This window comes from Suncus etruscus, chromosome 14, assembly GCF_024139225.1.
Source record: "Suncus etruscus isolate mSunEtr1 chromosome 14, mSunEtr1.pri.cur, whole genome shotgun sequence".
NCBI lineage: Eukaryota > Metazoa > Chordata > Mammalia > Eulipotyphla > Soricidae > Suncus > Suncus etruscus.
The window spans coordinates 5514086-5536371 of NC_064861.1; the positions used below are offsets into that span (position 1 = coordinate 5514086).

At 41.3% G+C, this 22286-nt stretch overlaps 1 pseudogene; it reads right to left on the minus strand.

The window, feature by feature from the left end:
* Positions 1–15470: 15470 nt before the first annotated feature.
* LOC126027563 (stathmin-like) lies at positions 15471–16079 on the minus strand (annotated as a pseudogene).
* Between the last annotated feature and the right edge of the window lie 6207 nt (positions 16080–22286).

Genomic DNA, 22286 nt, shown 5'->3' on the forward strand with positions numbered 1-22286 from the left:
GTCCTCCCAATGTCTATATGATGCTTAAGAGCTTCTTGCTGTAATTTTCTATAATGTGATCATGAGATAAATGGATTTTACTCAAATTTCTTCAGATTCATAATCACAGAATTTTGGTATGGCAGCAGCCTTATTTATTATTTTTCTTTCTTTTTCTTCCTTCCTACCTTCCTACCTTCCTTCCTACCTTCTTTCCATCCTTCCTTCCTTCCTTCCTTCCTTCCTTCTTTCCTTCCTTCTTTCCTTCTTTCTTTCTTTCTTTCTTTCTTTCTTTCTTTCTTTCTTTCTTTCTTTCTTTCTTTCTTTCTTTCTTTCTTTCTTTCTTTCTTTCTCTTATTATTATTTTTTTTTTGGTTTTGGGGTAATACCCAGCAGCGCTCAGGGGTTACTCCTGGCTCCACACTCAGAAATTGTTCCTGGCAGGCTCGGGGGACCATATGGGATGCCAGGATTCAAACCACCAACCTTCTGCATGCAAAGCAAATGCCTTACCTCCATGCTATCTCTCCAGCCCCAATGGCAGCCTTATTTCTAAGTTTTTTCTGCAAATAAATAGCCCTTGAAACTTCACTTATATCTTTCTTCAAAGAGGACATAAACCCCAAAACTTAAAATAAAACTTAAGCTTTACATAATTGTCCTAGTATATATTTTAATTATTAAATATTCTAATAGAAAATTAATTTAAAAGTGTTTAACATAGGGGTCGGAGAGATAGCACAGCGTTTGCCTTATATGGAGAAGGATGGTAGTTCGAATCCCGGCATCCCATATGGTCCCGTGAGCCTGCCGGGGGCGATTTCTGAGCGTGGAGCCAGGAGTAACCCCTGAGCACTGCCGGATGTGACCCAAAAACCAAAAACAAAAAAAAAAATTGGTTTATAGGGGCCAGAGAGAAAGCATGGAGGTAAGACATTTGCCTTTCATGCAGAAGGACAGTGGTTCGAATCCCAGTATTCCAGATGGTCCCCCGAGTCGGCCAGGAGTGATTTCTGAGTGTAGATCCAGGAGTAACCCCTGAGTGCTGCTGGGTGTGAACCAAAAACAAAGAACAAAAACAAACAAAAAAAGTGTTTAACATAAACAATTATTTAAGAGACATTACCTCAAGAAACTACATAGCTTTTGAAGAGAAGTGTTTATTTTTAAATGGCTACAGAATATTATGAGGCCAGGACAATGATTCCTGGTTTTTATTACTGAGTGGTATTTTTATAATTATAATGAAGATTGAATAACACTGTTCTTGGTGTCTTTGTCTAGAACCTCATTTAATTTTCACAGCAACTTTCTGTGGCAGCTGCCATTGACTCCACTTGGAAGCTTGGGGGTGAAGCAGCTTGCCTAAAGTGAAGTGGCTGAGGACAATATTGTAGAGCCAGAACATGAGTTTGGCTCAACCCTCATCACACCCCCTGCCCTGATGCTACCTTGGCTCACCTAGCAACATTTCACTGGTGCTACAGAAAATCAGTGATCTGAAGAGCCTGAGATATTTACCCCGGGCAGAAAGGCTGATGATTTGCTCGTGAGCATACAGAAATATCATGTTAGGAATCATAAGTGGGGTTTAGACAAAACACCAAATAGCCTTGTCACTCCACAATCCCACTAAGCTGGAGGCAGATTTCAGGGATGCTAAGGAGGCCTCATTCCAGCTGAGTTGAGTTTCCTTCTGCCTGATACACAGGAACTACCCTTAAGTCTGCATGTATCTTTTCCTGCCTCAGTAACCTGCCCAGCCACCACATCCTGGCTCACATTTTTGACTTGCCCTTCAGGCCTTCCCTAACCTTTCTGAGCTGGAAGTGAACCTCTCTAGAGAGGACTTATTCTAATTACCCAAAATGTTGTCTCTCTGTTTCCCCAATTTTTTTTACCCCAAATATCTCAGTTAATGAACTAAGCCTATAATAATAGATAAGACTCTACTCCCCTTAATTCTCAGAGATCTTGTCATAGCATGGGAATGGACATTCTTTTGTTCTCAACACTGCATTAAGCAGTTAGTGAGAACAAATTCACAAACTTCAATTCCCAGCTTTCTCAGGCAGCTCCACTTCTGAGACTGACTCCACTCTCCACTGGAAATTCGAAAAGTGAGGTTTCTGTCGGCAGTGATGCACAGGATCTCAGGCATTTGTAGGAATGTTACAGATCACTTATTAACCAAGAACCCCAAATTGGGAAGGAGGGGAGGAGTTTGCTGAAAAATGGCTAAGAACTTAGACTGTTTTGGAGAGTAGAGGGTAGTTCACTCCCATGTTGTCTCAGTTTCAAATGCTGTGGGTTCTGTTTCTTATAGCTACTGTGAAAGTTGTCTATGGACATCAACTACTTTTGTTTTTCTTGTTGTGCTTTTTAGCCTACACCAGTGGTGCTAGGGATTACTCCTTGTTCTGCACTCAGGAATTACTCCTGGTGTTGTTCAGGGGAGCACATGGGCTGCCGGGAATAAAACCCAGATCAGCCATGTACAAGACAAGCATCCTACTGCTATACTATTGCTCAGGCTTGGGCATCAACCAGTTTTACACATGGAAAAATATTGTTCTCTTTGAAATATGCTTTTCAAACAGAAACTATTTTAGAAAGGACAGGCTTTAACAAGATTAGAGTGGAAATCTTTTCGCAACTGTTAAAGAACAAAAGTAAATTTTACATTTTGTTGTCTTGGGGCTATACATGGTAGTATTCAGGACTTACTCCTGGCTTTATACTCAGGAATCACTCCTAGAGAGGAGGGACAATAGCGGTGCAAGTGATCCACATGTGAGGCAGGAGCCTTACCCACTGTACTTTCTCTCCAGCTTCCCAATTTATCTCCTGTTAAACTTTTAGTACGAACTGCAGATATTTGACATACTGGAATCCCTATGTAAGCATTATTATTATTATTTGACAAAGAGAAGAAAATAAAGTTTATAAATTACCTTTGTATCTTTCTGACCCTAAGCAATAAATTTCATTAATTGACTTTCTGATAAGATTAGTGGGTAATATTAAGCCACACTCCAATTTCTTAGTGCCTATGCAGACATAGCTAATAATGGTCCAGAAAATGAAACAGAATAATATCCAGTAGGAATGTGTGTGTGGCAAGGTGGGGTAATTATTAAACCACTTTTCTTTCTTTCTTTCTTTCTTTCTTTCTTTCTTTCTTTCTTTCTTTCTTTCTTTCTTTCTTTCTTTCTTTCTTTCTTTCTTTCTTTCTTTCTTTCTTTCTTTCTTTCTTTCTTTCTTTCTTTCTCTTTTTTTTTTGACTAAAACAGAGAAGACTAGGAGAGATGATGAATCCATAACCTCCTAGGGATCTAAAAGTGACTGGTGGAGAATTGGCATAAATTACAAATCCAAAGTGCCCGACTAGAGTTTTTAGCTCACAGAATAATCTAGGTACACAAACTAACTTAGGTTTGCAAAGTTCCGCACGGTGGCTTGGAGCCAGCTGTGATGTCGTCCGTGGGAGGGCGGGTCCTTCCCTTCCAAAGCTACTGCTTGTTGCATTGCCATCACCAGGTCTGTGCAATAGCTTTTGCTGTGCTGGAATGTGACCCACCAAATGAGTCAACACTCGGGTTTCAGGAAAAAATGCTTTGTCTGTGAGGTCAGAATTGGTGATTGATGCCTTTTAGGAATATTTCCCATGAACTAAATTTACAAGAGAATGAATTCTTACAGGATGACAGGGAGTCTCCATGGCATCACATCATTAGAATTCACCTTAAAATGTGGATTCTAAAATCACTTTTGGTTTTCAAGATTCTCTTTAGAACTAAGTAGGGAAAATATGATAGCTGCTTATTCTGGCTCTGAAGGACTATGATTCTCAGCACTGCCCTGTGCTTCTAAATCCCCTGACTTGAAAAGAGCTAAGAGCACCTCTGCCTGCAGAGTCCAGGAAAGAGCTGTTTCAGGGGGAAGCCTGGAGCTTACAGCCTGGGGTTGGCAGCTGGTCAAACTGGATAACTATCGGCTCTATGTCTGACTGTACCTGTGACTGAGTCAGCCTCCCTGAAAACAAAAGGGTTACCAGGCAACCGGAGTGATTCACACACTGGATTACACAGAAATCTCCATCTGTGATGTTTCCAGGAAATGCTCCTCACATAAGTCACCAGAGCGAGATCAACATTCACCGGACTCCACATGACCCATGTGTCAGCAGGCGGGGCTGGAAGTCACCTCACTCCCTAGGCAAGAAGAGTGTTCAGGGCGATTCAGAAAGGGTGGAGGGCTGAGCTGAGGAGGAGGGGAACACCCAGGATGACTCACGGGCAAGGAAATCCACTGCTTAGGGGTAAGACAATTGTATGTTCCTAACTGTAAAGCGACACAGAAAATCCCGAGTATGATGTCAACTCTGGGGCCAGATGCCTGGGCTCACTCCGCCCTCCTGCTCAGTTTTCCTGGGCCGTGACATTGGTACTCAATCCACAAAGAGCATGTTTGCATGGGGCAACCCCAGGCTTTTCAGTGGGCTGACTGGAAAACCTGAAGAGAGGAGAGGACTTTTCAAGGATTCATCTATTTTTCAAAAATCACTGAAGTGCTAGATATAGTAGACATGGCACTTGATTTACATGTGGCAAGAACCAGTTCTATCACCTATATCCTGAATAGTTCCCCAAGTCTCAACAGGAGTGATTCCTGAGCACTGAGCACAGAAAATGTGCCCAGACACAAACGAATCATTCTAAGAGCAAGTGATGAGAATCTAATTAGAGCATCTATAAGAAACCTCTTCAAACCAGCAGCAAGTGCTTTGAAGATTATTTGTATCTTGTAGAAACACCATAAAGATTATATGAGGGTTAGGGCTGGACACATAATGTTTCCTGGGAGCTTTCAAAATGTTCTGAAGCTACTTCTTGGTATTTACTTTTCTATTTGTTGTATTAGGGTCACACCCAGTGGTGTTAGAGGGAGAGATCACTCAGGAATTTTTGATGCTTGGTTCAATGGTGGGGCCTAGTACTTTGGGTGGTGGTGTTTGAGGGACATCAGAGCTCTATGTAGCAGTGCTGGGATGCCAGGTAGTGCCAGAGAGAAAACTAAGGGCTACACACATGCAAGTCAAGTGCTGCACCTCTTGAGATCTCTCTCTCTCTCTCTCTCTCTCTCTCTCTCTCTCTCTCTCTCTCTCTCTCTCTCTCTCTCCCTCTCTCTCTCTCTCAGTGGGCAATTTTTTCCATCTTATCTTCTAATCTCTCTTTTTAATATGAGGTATGAAATAGAATAATGTAGCCACACACAGTGAACCAGGGATTGTCAGATTGGTGAAATCAGTGGGAATCATAGTTCTGCAGATTGAGTCATTCAGGAAGGCAAGGTATTCAAGGATCTTTGGGTAATTGCCATGCTCAGTGCCAACAGAGCTGTAAGGTGTCTCTGGAGAGAACACAAGGCCAGGGGCCAGCAGCACTGACCCAGGTGGGCACCAGGACTTGCACCTGCTCTGCTGGCAGATGGCTTCATAGTTCAGGCTGAGCCACAGACACTGCCAGACTGAAACCATGGGAGGGTCAAGGTAAGGGAGGAAGCTGCCTGAAACCCAGGTCTGGTTTTTGAAGTGTTGTAACCTCCCTTGAATTTATTTCATTTTCTTTTTGATTTTGGGACAATCTTGGCCTGTGCTTGGGGGACCATATGGTACTCGGGATCTATCCTGGACTTCACGCAAGGCAAGTTCTCTAGCCTTTAGGAACTCTCTAGTTCAGTTATTATCTTGTTTTACTGTGCAAGTATAAAACACTGGCTGAGAGAAGTGTTTTTAATTTGGCTTCTTTAGAAAAATCTAGACTTTCCCCTATGAAGTGAATTTTCTGTCTTTATCAGGAAAATGTTACTTGACAGAACAGTGCCAGCCATTACAAGAATACTTACTATGACTAACTTCTGTTCAAATGCAGAAGTCATGGCCACACTTCCGATGATTCAAATAACCAGTGGTGGTGTTCACTGACCTTGAATCTCTAAGATAAATGGTGTTTGTTTAAAACAAAAACTAATATACCAATAAGCAATCATTGAACATAGTCCCTTATTTAATTATGTTGTGGTGGTGGTTTTTTGTTTGTTTGTTCCCTCAGGGCTCTGTGTGCAAGGATCACTTGTGCAAGGCAAAGGTGTAGATATATTGTTTTTAATGTGGCAGAGGATCTTGGAAATGTGTCAAATTCTGAAGTTGGATTCAGTGAGAAAGCTGAAACCACAGGATGCGACATTACCTGGCGAGGGTGACTCTTGGCTTGTTTGGGAACAAGGATCTAGTGCTTTGCCAAGACTTCGCTAGTTTTTTAACAGCTTAAGCAGCAGAACCAGATGTCGAATGAAATTTCTCACTTGCAACCCCTTCAGAGTGGGAATTGAAAACAGAGCTCTCAAGTGACACAGATAGGGATCCTAAGATATGTCCACATAGTGGGGGACATGCCTGGGACAAGCTGTGAAAGGGACTTCTGGATCCTCCACCCAGAAAATTGCTCCGCTGCACTGCCTCTTACAACACTCTGACCCTACACAAACTATCCCACCAGCCTGCTTTTCGGCTCCGTCGTGGGTCTCTCTCCTTCCTCTAAGTGAGTCTCCACAGAAAAGGTCAGGGAGGTGAGTTGAACCAGCCTGGGAATTGCAGCAAAAAGGAAATGTCAATGCAGTGTGCCATGTTGATTCTGAAACCTTTTCATTGTCTAGATGAAGGAGTATAGGAGATATATATACATATAGACATATAGTATATGGCTCTGATAAACTACTGATCTTCTGATGCTACGGGCCTGCTGATTGTAAGAACCAGCTTAGATGCAAGGATCCCCCAGAAGCTGAGTGCTCATGAGTATATATGTCTAATTTCTCCAAAGAGCAGAGGATGGTGGAGTGACCCAGAAACCCTGCAACACTCAGTGGCTGCAACTCTATTCAGTGGTCGGTGACCTTGGGCAATTCACTTCCCCTCATGTCACCTGTCATATGTGAGAATAAAGCCATCTACCATAGAGAAATGGAAGATGAAGTAAGCTAGGAGGAGCATTTAGATGAGTATGAGCTAGAGTTCTTACACTCTAGTCTAGTCACAAAGGTTGTATCAATCATAGGACATAGATTAAAAAATGTTAACACACTTTTTTTTGTGGAGGTGGTCACACCTGGCAGCGCTCAGGGGTTACTCCTGGCTGTTCACTCAGAAATCGCTCCTGGCAGGCTCAGGGGACCATATGAGATGCCAGGACTTGAACCACCATCCATGCTGGATCAGCTGCTTGCAAGGCAAATGACTTACCTCTGTGCTATCTCTCCGGACCCAAATGTTCACACACTTAATTCACTATAGTGTTAACTTTTTTTGAGGTAGACAAAATATAGTGTAATCGTGGTAAATTCCAATTCACTTTACCTGTTTGTAGTGTTGATGGAATTATTTAAAATGCATATTTGTGATCGAATTTTCCCCTCCCTCTACCTTTCAATTATTTAAATTAAATTAACTACAAAGCTAGGATTGGAAAGGAAATTCAAATGGAAAAGCACCTGCATGGTATGTACACAGCACTAAATTGAACCCTGGCACCACTCAGTCCAGCTTTTCCTGGGAATGGCCCCTATCCACCAACACCCAGAGAACCAAAAATGCAAGTAATTAGCTTGGCAGTATACATGGAACTTGTGAGGGCCTCTGAGAAATGGTTCTGGGCCCGGAAATAGCACAGCGGTGTTTGCCTTGCAAGCAGCCCATCCAGAACCTAAGGTGGTTGGTTCGAATCCCGGTGTCCCATATGGTCCCCCGTGCCTGCCAGGAGCTATTTCTGAGCAGACAGCCAGGAGTAACCCCTGAGCACCGCCGGGTGTGACCCAAAAACCAAAAAAAAAAAAAAAAAAAGAGAGAGAAAGAAATGGTTCTAATTGGTTTTTATGCATGCTTTTATTATTTTTTTGTCAGAAAAACTATATAAAGACTAGCGTTTCCTAGAAAGCACTGACAACTGGCCTTAAGATATAGGTTTCTGGGCCTGGAGAGATAGCAAGTGTTTTTTAAATCTTATATTTTCTCTTTGGCCCTATGAAAAACAAAAGTTTTTTAAAAGAAAAAGTCTTTTTTAATATTTTATTTTTGGTGTTTGGGCCACACCTGGTGGCACTCAGGTTATTCCTCAGGGGTTACTCCTGGCTATCTGTTCAGAAATCGCTCCTGGCAGGCACAGGGGACCATATGGGACACCAGGATTCAAACCTTTGGTCCTGAGTTGGCTGCTTGCAAGGCAAGTGCTATACCGTTGTGCTATCTCTGCGGCCCTAAAATAATTTTTTTAAAGACGTGCCAAACCTCACAGGCATTGGCCTGTCCTCCGTGATAAATTCTGGTCTTCCAGAACAGTTTTCTACAGTGAGACTTGTTTTTCTATAGTGAAGCACAGGACAACAAAAAGCACTGTTACTGATCTGGATGGCGTGCCAAGAGTTAGTCAGGAAATGCCCTCAGTTCAAGTGCAATTAGCCTCAGGAAACTAAAAGATGTAATTCCATATTTAATCTTATTTCTAGAAAATCTAATTTTTATTGATGACCCCACATAAACAAAAAGAGGACTATAAATAAAATTATTTGAAATTTATTTTAAGCATGCATAGCATGAAGACATTTTTGTCATAGTGATGGTCTTTGGGCCGCTCCCAGTGGGACTCAGAAGGGTCACGTAGTGCTCTAGAGCACACCCCAGTTTTCTCCTGAAAAGCATGTGCTTGGCTTGTTGAGTTTGCTCTGCACCCCACCTCCAACACTTTTGAAATTGATGCAAAGAAATAGCCCAAAACAGACATTTTTGTTTGGGGCCATACCTTATAGTGTTCAGGGATTACTCCTGTCTCTGCTCAGGAATCACTTCTGGCAGTGCTCAGGGGGCCACTTGGGAAGCTGGAGATCAACCCAGGTTGGCCTCCTAGAAGGCAAAAGTTCAAAGCAGCTTTTGTTTTGAGACTTGGGTTATTTTTTTTGTGAGATTTTCCCTTCTTCTAAAATGTGTCCTGTTAAGGTGAGTGCTTGCTAGCACATTTAGCTGCTTCTGCTTCACAAAAGTATTTTGCTGAGTTGTCAGTATAGTATTCAGTTTTAATATTTTATCTTTTCTCACTTCTCTGGCCAAACAGTCATATTTATCTTTATGTTGAGTTTCGTAGTGTCAATGCAAATTGTATTCTTTGAACGCAGACACTATTTTCTGGCATAGCAGACACACAGCTCTTTCCTTGTACTGCATGAAAAAGTAAATAAAAGTCCACTGTTCTTTGAATATCCTACACTCCGAGTCAGTTTTTCTCTTTCTTGACATCATTATTTCCTAGGGATTTCAAATTACTATTAGTAAAATACCTATATATACATATATATATACATATATATATATATATATGTACAGCACTACAAAAACAATATACCAGCAATAATTTTGCCCACACAGAGACATACAGACTGCAATGCAGAGTTTCACCAGTCACACTTCAATGCAGTCTGATTGGTGAAATTCTACTTTTACCTCAGGTTCACACTGTTGCAGATGCTATTAACCACTTGACATCAGCAGTGTTCTGCTTCCTTAATGACTAGGCCTCTTTAAGAAATATTGCGCTCTGCGACTTGAAGGGTTTATTGCACAGACATACCACATAGTAAGTGCAATCAGATCAATGCAATTTCCCCACCACATCTAGAGTTTTCGTTTAAGACTATTTGATTACTTCTGCAACGTCTTTGTTTTTTTGTAAATTAACAAAAAGTATAGTAAATATTAATTTATTTTTATTATCATTTTTACAATACGGCAGTCCCTAAGCAGTGAAAAAGTTCATTACACCTGCAGTTTTGTTCATAGATCACAACAGTATAAACCAGGGTTTACACAACATACAACATAAAACATTATGCAACTGAATATAAATGCGCTCATTGTATTTTAAATTGGGTTTTGCTACTCCTCAACTGTTTGTAACTGACCAGCAGGGGAAAACAGTAGGCAGCCCATCCACAGGTCAGATAGCACTCTGTTACCTCCCATCCAGCTTAACATCTTTCCTTCTCTCCTTTCCATCTTTCCTCCTTTCCTGCTTTTCCCTTTCTTTTTGTTCCACCTTCTTCCCTTATTCACACCATAACTTTCCTTCTTTATACCTTTCCTTCTGTCCATCTTTCAATGTTTCCTTCTTTCACCCTTAACTACATTTCTTCTTCTTATCCACAATTCCTTCTGATAGTGATCATGGCACTCACCTCTTAATAATGCCGCCAACTTCCTCCAAGCTGTCTCTGCTCTGTGCTTCTGTCTCCCGTGCTCTCTCTCCTGCTCTCTGACCTTCAGTGCCCACAAGCCACCACACAGGTGACCCTCCCAAATGATTCCTCTGAATTCTGGGTAGTTGTAGTCTGGCAGCGATGTTCGGATCTTCTCACCACCTGAAGGCTGGGCATTGATTTCCATAATTCCCCACCTCCTCTGACTGTCCTTCTGTAAAAAAAAAAAAAAATGACAGGCAGCATCCGGCTAGATAAATGTCCTTAGTGGGCTACATGTGGCCCGTGGCCACAGTTTGAGGAACCCTGAATCAACCTCTTAGCACTACTGGATAGTGCTTCTCTCTCTCTCTCTTTCTCTTACTCTGTTACTCTCTCTTTCCTCTCTCCTCTCTCCCACTCCCTTCTCTCTCCCTTTCTCTCTCTCTCCCTTTCACCGCCACACAAACACAACTTTTTTCAGTTTTCATTTCTAAATCCTTGACTTCTGAAACACCTTACAAAATTTTCTTCCATTTTGTCATTGTGCTTTTTTATCTTTTTTAATTTTGTTTTGGTTTTGAGCCACACGTAATGATCCTCAGGGGTTACCACTGACTCTGCATTCAGTTCTGATGTTGGAGGACCATATGGGATGTCAGGGATCAAATCCAGTTTTGTCCTTGCAAAGCAAGCACCCTACCCATGGTCCTATTCACTCCAACTCCCTCTCCTTTTACCTTATGTCAATTATTTGAATTTACTTTTCACTTTTATTTCTGCCTGGCATAGGTTTTTACTAAACATAACATTATTTCAGGCTCTTCTCTAGCTTGAGTTTTATTGTCATTTTGAGAATATATTGCAGAACCCTACCACACTTAGTGAATGAAGATGAAGCTCTGAAGACCAAACACTGTTAACCAGGTATTAGAACCTCTCTGATAAGGAAAGTTGAGGATATTCAAGGAACTCAAAGAAACCATGGAACACAGCCAACAAAACACAAGAGGCTGTGAGAGCAAAAATGAGAAAACTTCAAACAGAAATGAAGAACTGAAAAACTTCAGTGATAGCTGCTGAAGACAGAATCAGTGAGCTTGAAAATGAGATACAGGGGCCAGAGAGATAGCATGGAGGTAAGGCGTTTGCCTTTCATGCAGAAAGTCGTCGGTTCAAATCCTGGCGCCCCATATGGTCCCCCGAGCCTGCCAGGAGCGATTTCTGAGCATGGAGCCAGGAGTAACGCCTGAGCACTGCTGGGTGTGATCCTAAAACCAAAAAAAAAAAAATTAAATGATGAAAATGAAATACAGGGGCTGGCGAGGTGACGCTAGAGGTAAGGTGTCTGCCTTGCAAGCGCTAGCCAAGGAAGGACCGCGGTTTGATCCCCCGGTGTCCCATATGGTCCCCCCAAGCCAGGGGTGATTTCTGGGCACTTAGCCAGGAGTAACCCCTGAGCATCAAACGGTGAGGCCAAAAAAAAAAAAAGAGATACAAAAAAACCTTCAGCCAACAGCAGAAGATGGAAAAAAGCCTGAAAATAAAAGAGCAACTAACAAGAGAATGTTGGGATGAATTCAAGAACATCGACAATAAGAATTACCCAGATTCCAGAAGGCCAAGAATATAACCCTATGAAGAAGCAACAGTACTGTTGCTGAAAAGTTCCCAGAATTGGAGAGCACATATAACCACATCTGGAGGCCTGAAGGGTACTTAGCAAAAGATATCCAAATGAAGTAACTTGTACAAATGAAGTACCAATTATAACACTACAGTATATAGGTTTTAGGGGTATATATACCCCTATATGTATATATGTACAAATGAATACATATTCATATGTATATGTACAAACGAAGTACCAATTATAACACAATATAAGTTTTAGACTTACATATGAAAATCTACATGTGTGGTGTTCATTACCCAGAGTCTAATTTTTCTCACCATTGTGCAGTTAATTATTTTTTTCCTTTTGGTTTTTGGCCTCAGGGGTTAATCCTGGCTATGCACTCAGAAATCGCTCCTGGAGGACCAAATGGAACACTGAGGGTCGAATCGTGGTCCATTCTAGGCTACTGCGTGCAGGACAGATACCTTTATACCCTGCGCCATTGCTCCGGCCCCATCCCCTGTGCAGTTAATATTTTTATGCGATTTTTCCCAGCCTACTTTCTCCTTCCCTACTGGTGACCATTACTTTGGTATTGGCGTCTAAATATGGTTTTGTCTTATTTGAGCATTAACTTTGATCATTATTTTTCATTTCCATATGTGTATGAAGAGTTGACTCACTTCACTGAGCAGAATACCCTTCAGTAATGTGTGGCTGCCAAAGGCAGGAAGGCTTTTCTGTGGATGACTTTTCCAGTATGCATGTACCTCATCTTTATACACTTATCAAATAAGTTTGAACTCTCATACTCTCTATAATATCACTCACAATAACCCCAAGTTGGAGACAATATGACAGGACTGAGATTCACACACACACACACACACACACACACACACACACACACACACACACACACACCCTTGTCTCTGCACCCCTGGAGGACCAACCACCCTATTGTTACAGTGTGTCTGTCTTGGACTTCTAAGAGCCATTTAGTGTTGTACTTAGGCCTGTCTTGTCTTGTTTCATACTTTTTCCTCTCCTGTGTTTGTTATTTTTGAATCCCCTTTCTTTCCCTCCCTTTCTTGTGATTTCCTGGAGGTACAGTTGTATCAGAGCTAAGTATCTCCTGAAAATGCAGAACGTTTCCTAAAATCAACAGGAAAGATGAGCTTGTAGCTTGTGTTAGAGTTTTGATTATGGAAAGTAGGCAGTTGGCTCAGGTCACTAAAGATTCAAGGTACAAACACTCACCGTACCACCTTTATCAAGCCTACGGTCTTTCTGTTTTTTCTTAGTGGTATGTTCGTGTTTCTCAGGGGCCACTTAAAAGACAAGGCCATGCAAGACATGTGACTTTAGTAGGACTGCTGCTTTGCAGCTTTATGAACCAATTTCTTGATCTCAGTTGGAAAAGAAAAAGTCTTGAGTGAGCTGTGCTCAGAGAATGTTCTTGGATCTTTGCTCTTGGTGACGCAGTGACATTTACTTTTACTTTCTTTTATATATTTTAATTTGGGTCCACAGCCAGTGATACTTATAAACTTCTGTCTCTGCACTCAGGAATTACTCCTAGCAGTGCTCAGGTGACCATATAGTGTGCTGGGTTTTGAACCCTGCTGGCCATGTGCAAAGCAAACACCCTACCCATGCTGTACTGTTTCTCCAGCCCAACAGTGGAATTTTACCTCAAGAACCTAATTTCCTCATGCATACATATATCTGTTGGCACTTATTCTCAATATCCAGATATATAGCCAATAATTTCTGTAACATCATTTAAATACTATGGTGTATAAACCAGTATCATTTATTTCAAATTAATATTTTGAGTATATAAACTTTATGGTGAAATGAAAAGAAATGAATACATCATGACAGTTTCTTCTCTCCCTTAATTTATTCAGGTAAATTAAAACCATGTACAGTAGGTTGATTTCTAGAAGAAACTAGAATCTAGTAACTTTGGGAAAGATATTGACTGTCAGAGATTCATACCATTTGCTAGCAAGGACAGGTTCAGACAGTCATTTGAAAGCAAGTCTAGAAATATCACAGGTATCAAATAGCTGCAAATAATGTTACAGTTTTCTCAATAAAATTAATGGATTATACTATAAATTAATGTCAATTTAATGTAGCAGTTAATAGTAGAAATGTGGCTTATATATGTTTAACATAAACATTTAACATTGACATTTAAGTGACCTTAACAGCATTGTGATGAATAATATAAGTAAAAAAAAAATGCTATCTACCTTAAATCTAAATCTAAAATTGTCCACTGAGAGTGAAATGGCAGTTACCAGAGACCAAGGGTACAGAAATGAATAGAAAGGTACACACTGACCATTCCTGGGCTTTGTTGTTATTGCCGGTTTTTGTTTTTCCATAATCAGCAGTGCTCAGGAGTTACTACTGGCTCTACATTCAGGAATCCCCCCTGGTAGTGCTTGGGGGACCATATGGGATGCCAGGGATGGAGCCTAGGTAGCTATGTGCAAGGTAAAAGCCCTCTCCCATGTTCTATCTCTCTGGCTCTGTTCCTGTGTTTTCATAGAAGCTGTATTAGGTATATAACTCAAGTGAGTAGATTGCATTCTTTGATGGAGAGAAGAGGAACTTGGCAGGCTCAGGGCTTACTCCTGTCTCTGTGCTCAGAGATCTCTCTTAGAGGTCCCCAGGGATCCTGTACAGTGCTGGAAATCTAGCCAGGGTCAAATAGGAGTAAGGCAGGTACTCACCCCTGTACTAGTACTATTTCTCCAGGCCTAGTAGAAAACATTCTGTACCTACCTTTGTGCAACACTTTTGCAGTTGGTTTAAGATGATGAGAAAATGGGGCTGGAGAAATAGCATGGAGGTTAGGTGTTTGCCTTGCATGCAGAAGGTCAGTGGTTCGAATCCCGGCATCCCATATGGTCCCCCGAGACTGCCAGGAGCAATTTCTGAGCATAGAGCCAAGAGTAACCCCTGAGCGCTGCCAGGTGTGACCCAAAAACCAAAAACCAAAAAAAAAAAAAATGATGAGAAATAATGCCTATATGCAGACCTTTGTGTCCTCATTCCTTTTCTTCTTTATTTTTTTAGCACTGTGCAGTTTTATTAACCATTCAAGTACAGTAGCATCTGGTAAATTGAGACATTATTAGGATGTAAAACTGAATTTATTCAGCACATACCAGCTTTAAAGAAACCATTTACTCTTAACAAACATGTTTTCACAGAGCCAATGCAGTACTAACCATTAACTCAGTACACCAAGTTGACTGAAGTAGAAAATATGCAACAAGAAAAATAGCTACATTAGAAAGACTTCAACACTTTAGAGAGAAAAACACTTTTTGTTTCTCCCCTTATCCCCTAAAACATTATACATTCTGATCTACCTATACACTCCAGCATCAGCTTCTAGACTATTTGTCAGAAGTGCAAAAATAAAATGACACTGGCCAGTACAATCTTTGGATATTTGGGAAGGGGAGGGCAAGAAAGTCGGTTTTTAGAACAAATTAGTCAGTTTCAGTCTCAGCAGGATCTTTGGATGTTTTGTTCTTCCGTACTTCTTCAAATGCTTGTCCTTCTCTCACAAACGATCCAGTTTGGCATCCATCTGTGCCTCTCGATTTTCTTTGTTGGCTTCCATTTTGTGGGTCAGTTTCTCTTCAGCCATTTTACTAAAGTTGTTCTCTTCTATCGTTTCTGAAGCACTTCTTTCTCCTGCTCTAATTTCTCAGCAAGCTGCTTTAAGACTTCAGCTTCTGGGGCCAGAGTGATAGCACAGTGGCAGGGTGTTTGCCTTACATACAACCTACCTGGAACAGACCTGGGTTTGCTTCCTGGTATCCCATGTGGTCTCCTTAGCCTGCCAGGAGCAATTTCAGAGCCAGAAGTAGCCTCTGAGCACTGCTGGGTGTGGCCCAAAAACAAAAACCAAAAAAAAAAAAAAAAACCACAAAAAAAAAAAAAACTACTATTATATAAAAAAGACTTCAACCTTTTTGGAACTTGTATCTTTTTTTCTGCAGCTCCTAGTTTCTTCTGAATTTCCTCCAGAAAAAGATCCTTCTATCCTTCTTTGGAGCGAAAGGGGTAATTCAATGACAGATTCTTTTGATTGAGGGCTAAGAATGAGCTCAAGAGCCTGGTCAGAGGCACACTTCTCCAGTTCTTTTACCTGGATATCAGAAGCCATGATGAACAGAAGATGAGAGACTGGCAGTATTATCTATTCAACCCAGTGGCAAGGAAGCCTTCTCAATCTGAGCTGCCTGGCCACACTCCTTTTTGTGTGTGTGTGTGTGTGTGTGTGTGTGTGTGTTTTGACCACACTTGCTGGTGGCCAGTGGTTGTTCCTGGCTCTGCACTCAGAAATCACTCCTGGTGATGCTCAGAGGACCATATAGGGTGTTGGAGATCAAACCCTGGTCAGCCATGTGGAAGGCAAGCACCTTCACTACTATACTTTCTTTCCAGCCCCCTTTAATCCTTTTTATTACAATGAAAACCATACCTTGCTCTGAGGAACAGGTTGGGCTAGGATTCTGAGCTTGCTACCTTCTGGTCCTTGGGCCTCTATCAAGGCCTGCATGTTCCAGAATCTTCCTCTGTGCTTTCAGAAAACTTGCTTCTAAATTTCTCAGGCTATATTAAGCTATTTCTTGAGTTTGTTTTGTTGGCATTGAGTTCTATGCAGGAATGTAGCAAACATGTCAGCTGTTCTATTTATTTATTTTGATCCCTCATTTGCATTTATTGAAAAGGAGGAATGTCTATGAGACTCTATTTAATGAAGAAACAAGATAAGTCATAGTATGATATCCGTTTTATGAGAGAAAATATGGTTGAAATGCCTGGAAAATACCATTGGAAGGAAATGTTCTTTGAGAAGTCATCTTTCTACTCTTCTCTGAGCTTTTTTATTATTTTTATTGAAAACATTGTACATATAGTGACAGTGAATCAGGGCCATTCCTACCACAACTGTTGACCTTTCTCTACCAATGATCCCAGCATGCATCTTATACCACCACCCTTTTTCCCCTGCCCTGCCAATATATTGGGCCCATTTTAAATTTAGATTGTTATAATTTGGGTCTCTTGATTCTTTTGTTATTGACTTTGGCTTGGATAATCAATTCTGTCCTTTTTTTTCTCCACCAATGCACCTGAGAGACCACTTGGCCACTGGCCCCCATCCTTTTTATTTTCCCTTTTTTTTCTTCTTCATTTTATATAAAAATGCAGAAATATGAGGTAAAGCAAAGTAATTCATGTCCCAAGATTCTATGTGAAAAAAGGCAGGAGCCCCTATCTAAAATATTTTTTAAAAAAGGTTTGGGGGTTGCATAGGCAGAGCAAGCATTGGGGAAAATAGAAAGAAAAAACCTTTGGCCTAAGAATAGGGTGTCCCTAGCTATGAAGCATCTTCTCATAAGACCAACTACAGGCTCTGGGAATACTAGGTTGTCTAACCCCAAACTCTTTCTTTATGGTCCCAGGAAAAGTTTTCAATCACAGTTGTTGCAGTCAGGCTTCTGTAATTAGAGATCTTGGTTTAGCACAGATCCTAGGTTATAGCCAGGGTGTCAGGGTTCTGTTTTAAAGACATAAACAAATGTCTAATTTCAGGCTTCCCACCCTCCCAGGCAATTGATATGAAAAACGTGTGTCTAGGTGTTATTTCCACTGCAGCTCTGGGGATTGAGGCACAACTGTTCTCAGGCTTCTGCCCTCTACTGTCACCTCGAGTCGCTCAAGGGCTGTGAAGTGAAATATTTTCCTGCCTTCAGTTCTCCAAGGCAGATTCTTTACTTAGTTCCTTTTGATAGGTTCTAGGCAGAGGTTATTTCACTCAGTCTTCAGAACAAAATGGCAGTTTTCTTTCTAAAGTACCACAAAGTAGCAAATTTCCCATACTATAAGGCTCTGGGACACCTGTTTATATTCTTTGTGCATTTTTTTTGAAGTCATATTAAATGTGTGTGCAGCCTCCTAACACAATTATGGGGCTGGTGGAAAACAATAGATGTTGTCTAAAGCTTCTGAAATAATTTAGATAAGGGAATATTTTAATAGAGAATTAGAAAGTTTTAAAATAATCTATTGTTTCTTCTTGTTGTCATTCTCCTGTGATAACAGGATGCCAAACATGAAAATAAGAAGGTGCTGCTTGTTACTGGCAAGCAAGTCCAGTGCTGACTTGGATTGAGATCTCTATGCTTTGATGGGGATCATAATTATCAGATTGTGTTGGTTAGCTGTTTGGGCGAGTGTGATATTAAGCTGTTTTTCTTTACTTCTTTCTTAAGTTAGCCAGTTTTTAGGAGAAAATATGATCTCTAATAGTAAGATTTTTTTGGTATCTGGGTCACACCCAGCAGTGCTCAGTGGGTACTCCTGGCTCTATGCTCAGAAATCGCTCCTGGCAGGCTCAGGGGACCAGATGGGATGCTGAGATTCGAACCACTTTTTTCTGCATGCAAGGCAAACACACTACCTCCATGCTATCTCTCTGGCCTCTCTTATAGAAATCTTAAATAGGTTTTTTCCTTTGGTTTTGGCCTGGGGGGCTACTTCAGAGGCACTCGGGGCCTTTCTCCTGGGTCTTTGTTCAGAGATAACTCCTGACAGTGATTGGAGGACCTGTTGGGGTAAAAGGATGGGGAGGGTGTAGAACTTGGTCATCAGTATGCAAGTTGAGCACTTTATTGCTGTAGTCTTTAAATATAATTTTTAAATCTTTAATAGGGCCAGGTTGTGGGGGCCTGTGTTTAGTTGCCAGCACCTAAAATACTGACCAACCACACACCACTTCTCTGGAGCCTGTTTTTTTTTTTTTAAGGTTTTTAGAAGCCTTTTATTTCTACCAGTAATCTCTACTCCTGCTGCTATGCAGTAATAAATATTAAAACCTGAGGGAATCAGCTTCTAGGCCTATGAATTTGGGGGGTATATAAGAAAGCCCAGAATGTAGAAGCAGCAGGTAATTGCCATTGTTCACTTTATGATAGGTCTGCGAAGTGTTTGTAGGGCACAAGGCCAGCTCCTTCTGTGGGTGCACTCACCAGGTTGTACCCATAGCGTGCAAAGACTGCAAATCAAACAGCTCTCGAGGCCTCTCAGGCTATCTCATCTGCTTTCTCAGGAGTTGTCGGGGCGACCATTCCAACTTGGAAAAGCATAAATATCTCTGAAACCAAGGCCTCCTTTGCTCACGAGCTCAAGTAGATGAGCATTTAAGCACAAGGCAAGCCTCAGGCCTGACCTGTTCTCTGAGCCTCAGGCAATCCATACCGCACTGCAGGTGGGTCCTGGACAGCAGCCATGTGGGGCAGTGTAGGAGGCCTCAGCCCCGATCTTCCTTCTGATCCCCAAAATACCTAAGGTGGGCCTGTAAGGTAACATGGCATGTAAGGTACTTTTTTTTTTTTTTGCCTTGCATGTAGCCAGTACCTAACACTGCATATGGTGCATATGCTCCTCAAGCACGCCCAGAAGAGATCTCTGAACAGAGAGCCAAGAATAGCTCCTGAGCATGGCTGTGTGTGGTCCCAAAAGTTTATTCCCCCCAAATAAAACACAAACACGGAGTATATAAGAGGCAGAGGCCACCTGGAACATCCTCACACCCTCACCCTTTTAAATGTTAAGTGAGTAGGGGTGTACTGCTTGAAATGGAGGGTTTGGGGTGGTTAAACCAGGATTTTGGGAAAGGAGAGTCTTCTACTCACCCCTTAAATGCTAGCAACCTCTGAGTAGAAGCTAGCTACTCCTTGGTCTGACCTTGCTTTAAAGTTCTTTTCTTCCTTCTATGTTCAAACCATCTCCTCCTTCCTCCTCCTCTCTCTTATCTTCCTACTTTCCGCTCTCATTCATGCATTCATTCATTCACTCTCACATTCATTCATTCATTCTTTCTCTGTGTGTCACACACCAGACCTAAATTTTTATTTGGTTCTCGGGCCACACCAGGTGGTGCTCAGGGGTTATTCCAGTCTCTGTGCTCAGAAATAACTCCTGGCAGGCTTGAGGACCATATGGGATACTTGGAATCAAACCTGGGTCTGTCCTGGGTCAGCTGCGTGCAAGGCAAACTCCCTACCACTGTTCTATCTCTCCAGCCCCAAGACTCAAATTCTTTTCCCGACATCTCCAATTTTTTTCTGGAATCTATTGATAATAAAAATCTAGAGTGCGCAGGAGATTTAATGTGTGAGAAATAACAGCCAAGGTTTAAAACACCCTACAGAAGGAAGGTCTTGAAAGTTTGACATTTGATTTTGCAAAATAGATTTTAGCAAAGAGACAGAAAGTTGGTTCTCACCTTCTGGCATTGATAGGTTCTTGAAGACTTACTACTTTAAAGCAGAATGACCTATAGTAAAAACAGATTTAATGGCAAATAATGTCATTTTATTCAGCATTGGGTGGGATTATGTGTCCTCAAAAAGGGCTTAGAGCAGTGATGTTGAACAAAACCATGTGACCCCCAAAAGTACTTTTTTGGGTCGAATTTGTCAGAAACAGTTGGCCCGGGCTAACTGATCTTTGTAGACTGCAGATTACCCCTTCTGTGAACTACTCTTCAGTCTCACCATTTATTGTTTTTCAATTTGCACAGCTAATATTTGCTCTATGTAAATAAGGATTCATGTCAACAAGTTATAAATTTTCTGTCCTGTGAGTTAAAGTGACTGATTTTGGACTTAGAAAGTGCTGGTATTAAGGGCACTTGCCTCAACTGTGACTGAGTCCAGTTAGAGACCCCAAACCACAGGATTCTGTGAGGCTAGAGCCAGGAGTAGGCCCTGAGCACCCTTGGCTGTAGCCCAAACATCCCATCTTCCCATTGATTAATTTTTGATAATTAGTAAGTGATTGATTTTTGTCTTTTACCCTTAAAACTTGGGCCATAAGCAAGATGGCTGGATGCTAGGGTCTTAGGATTTGGTACTGCTTAGGCACTACCAGAGCCACACCAAATGGTATCCGGGTCAAGATCAGGCCTAGCACATACATGCAGTGGTGTGTCCATCCTTCAAACTGTTTCCCCCTCCTGAAGTGATCAATATTGTTTTACTGAGAAAGAAAACAGACCATCTTTCCTTGCCCTTCTGTCCAACTCAGTAAATTTGGATGGATATTGTTAGAAAAAATGTGATCTGTTTTTTGTCACCTCATGTTAGTTACAAGTTTATTTTTGGAGCACAGTTTAAACACAGTGTGTTAAACAGTTTGGGTTTCATTGGCTGGTTCTTGATCTTGTTGATAGGAAACACAAAATTGGAAGCTGTTTTGGAATCACTGCTGAAGGATTGCTCTGTAGGTAAGTGCTACACTTTACAGGGATTAGTAAACTCAGAAAATCAGAACTGAATGTGGGAGAGAGTCCTATGTCTTCTCGTTTCTTCTTTTTTTTTTTTTTTTTTGGTTTTTGGGTCATACTCGGCAGCACTCAGGGGTTACCTTTGGCTTTATGCTCAGAAATTGCCCCTGGCAAGCTCCGAGGACCATATGGGTCCTTCTGAATGCAAGGCAAATGCCTTACCTCCATCTCCTCATTTCTTAGAAACAACTTTTATCAGTGGTCTGACTATTTTTCCTCCTTGCAGCTGACTTTATTTTTAATCTATTAATTGTAAGTAATTGCATTGTTCTAATCATAGTTATGTTAAATATGTAACTATTTTATAAAATATGCTATGGAGTTCATTTTAACTCACAGATGATAAAATTGTTATAGGGTCTGGGAAGGTCTGAGGCTATGCTGTCCTTGGGATAAAATTCAAGATCCCTACATGCTAAGCTTGGGCTCTCTCATTGGCACTATTCTCCTTGTCCTTATAAAATTTTCTCTTACTGGTGCTATCTCCCTGTCCCTATAAAATTTAATTTTTAAAGACATTATTAAAACATGTTTAGTATGGGGCCAGAGAGATAGCATGGAGGTAAGGCATTTGCCTTTCGTGCAGAAGGTCGGTGGTTCGAATCCCGGCATCCCATATGTTCCTCGAGCCTGCCAGGGGCAATTTCTGAACCTGGAGCCAGGAGTGACCCTTGAGCGCTGCTGGGTGTGACCCAAGAAAAACAAACAAACAAAGAAAACATGTTTAGTATAATTACATGATTTTTGAAAAAAATTTAGGACATTTTCATCACCCCCAAAACTTTCAGCCTTTCTGCAGGCCCTGCCCGTTTCCACCTGTAGCCCATGCAGATCTTTCTCTTATTGAGCTACAGTCCCCCAGGCTGCCCTAACATAGGAGAATAAAATCACTAGTCTCTGTTCTTTTTCTTAAGACCAGGAAGGCACTCACTGTGATCCTATTATTCATTTTAAGGATTTTAGTATAATTATCTCCTAAGTTTTAGTAACATTCATTCCTAGTTTTAATGAATG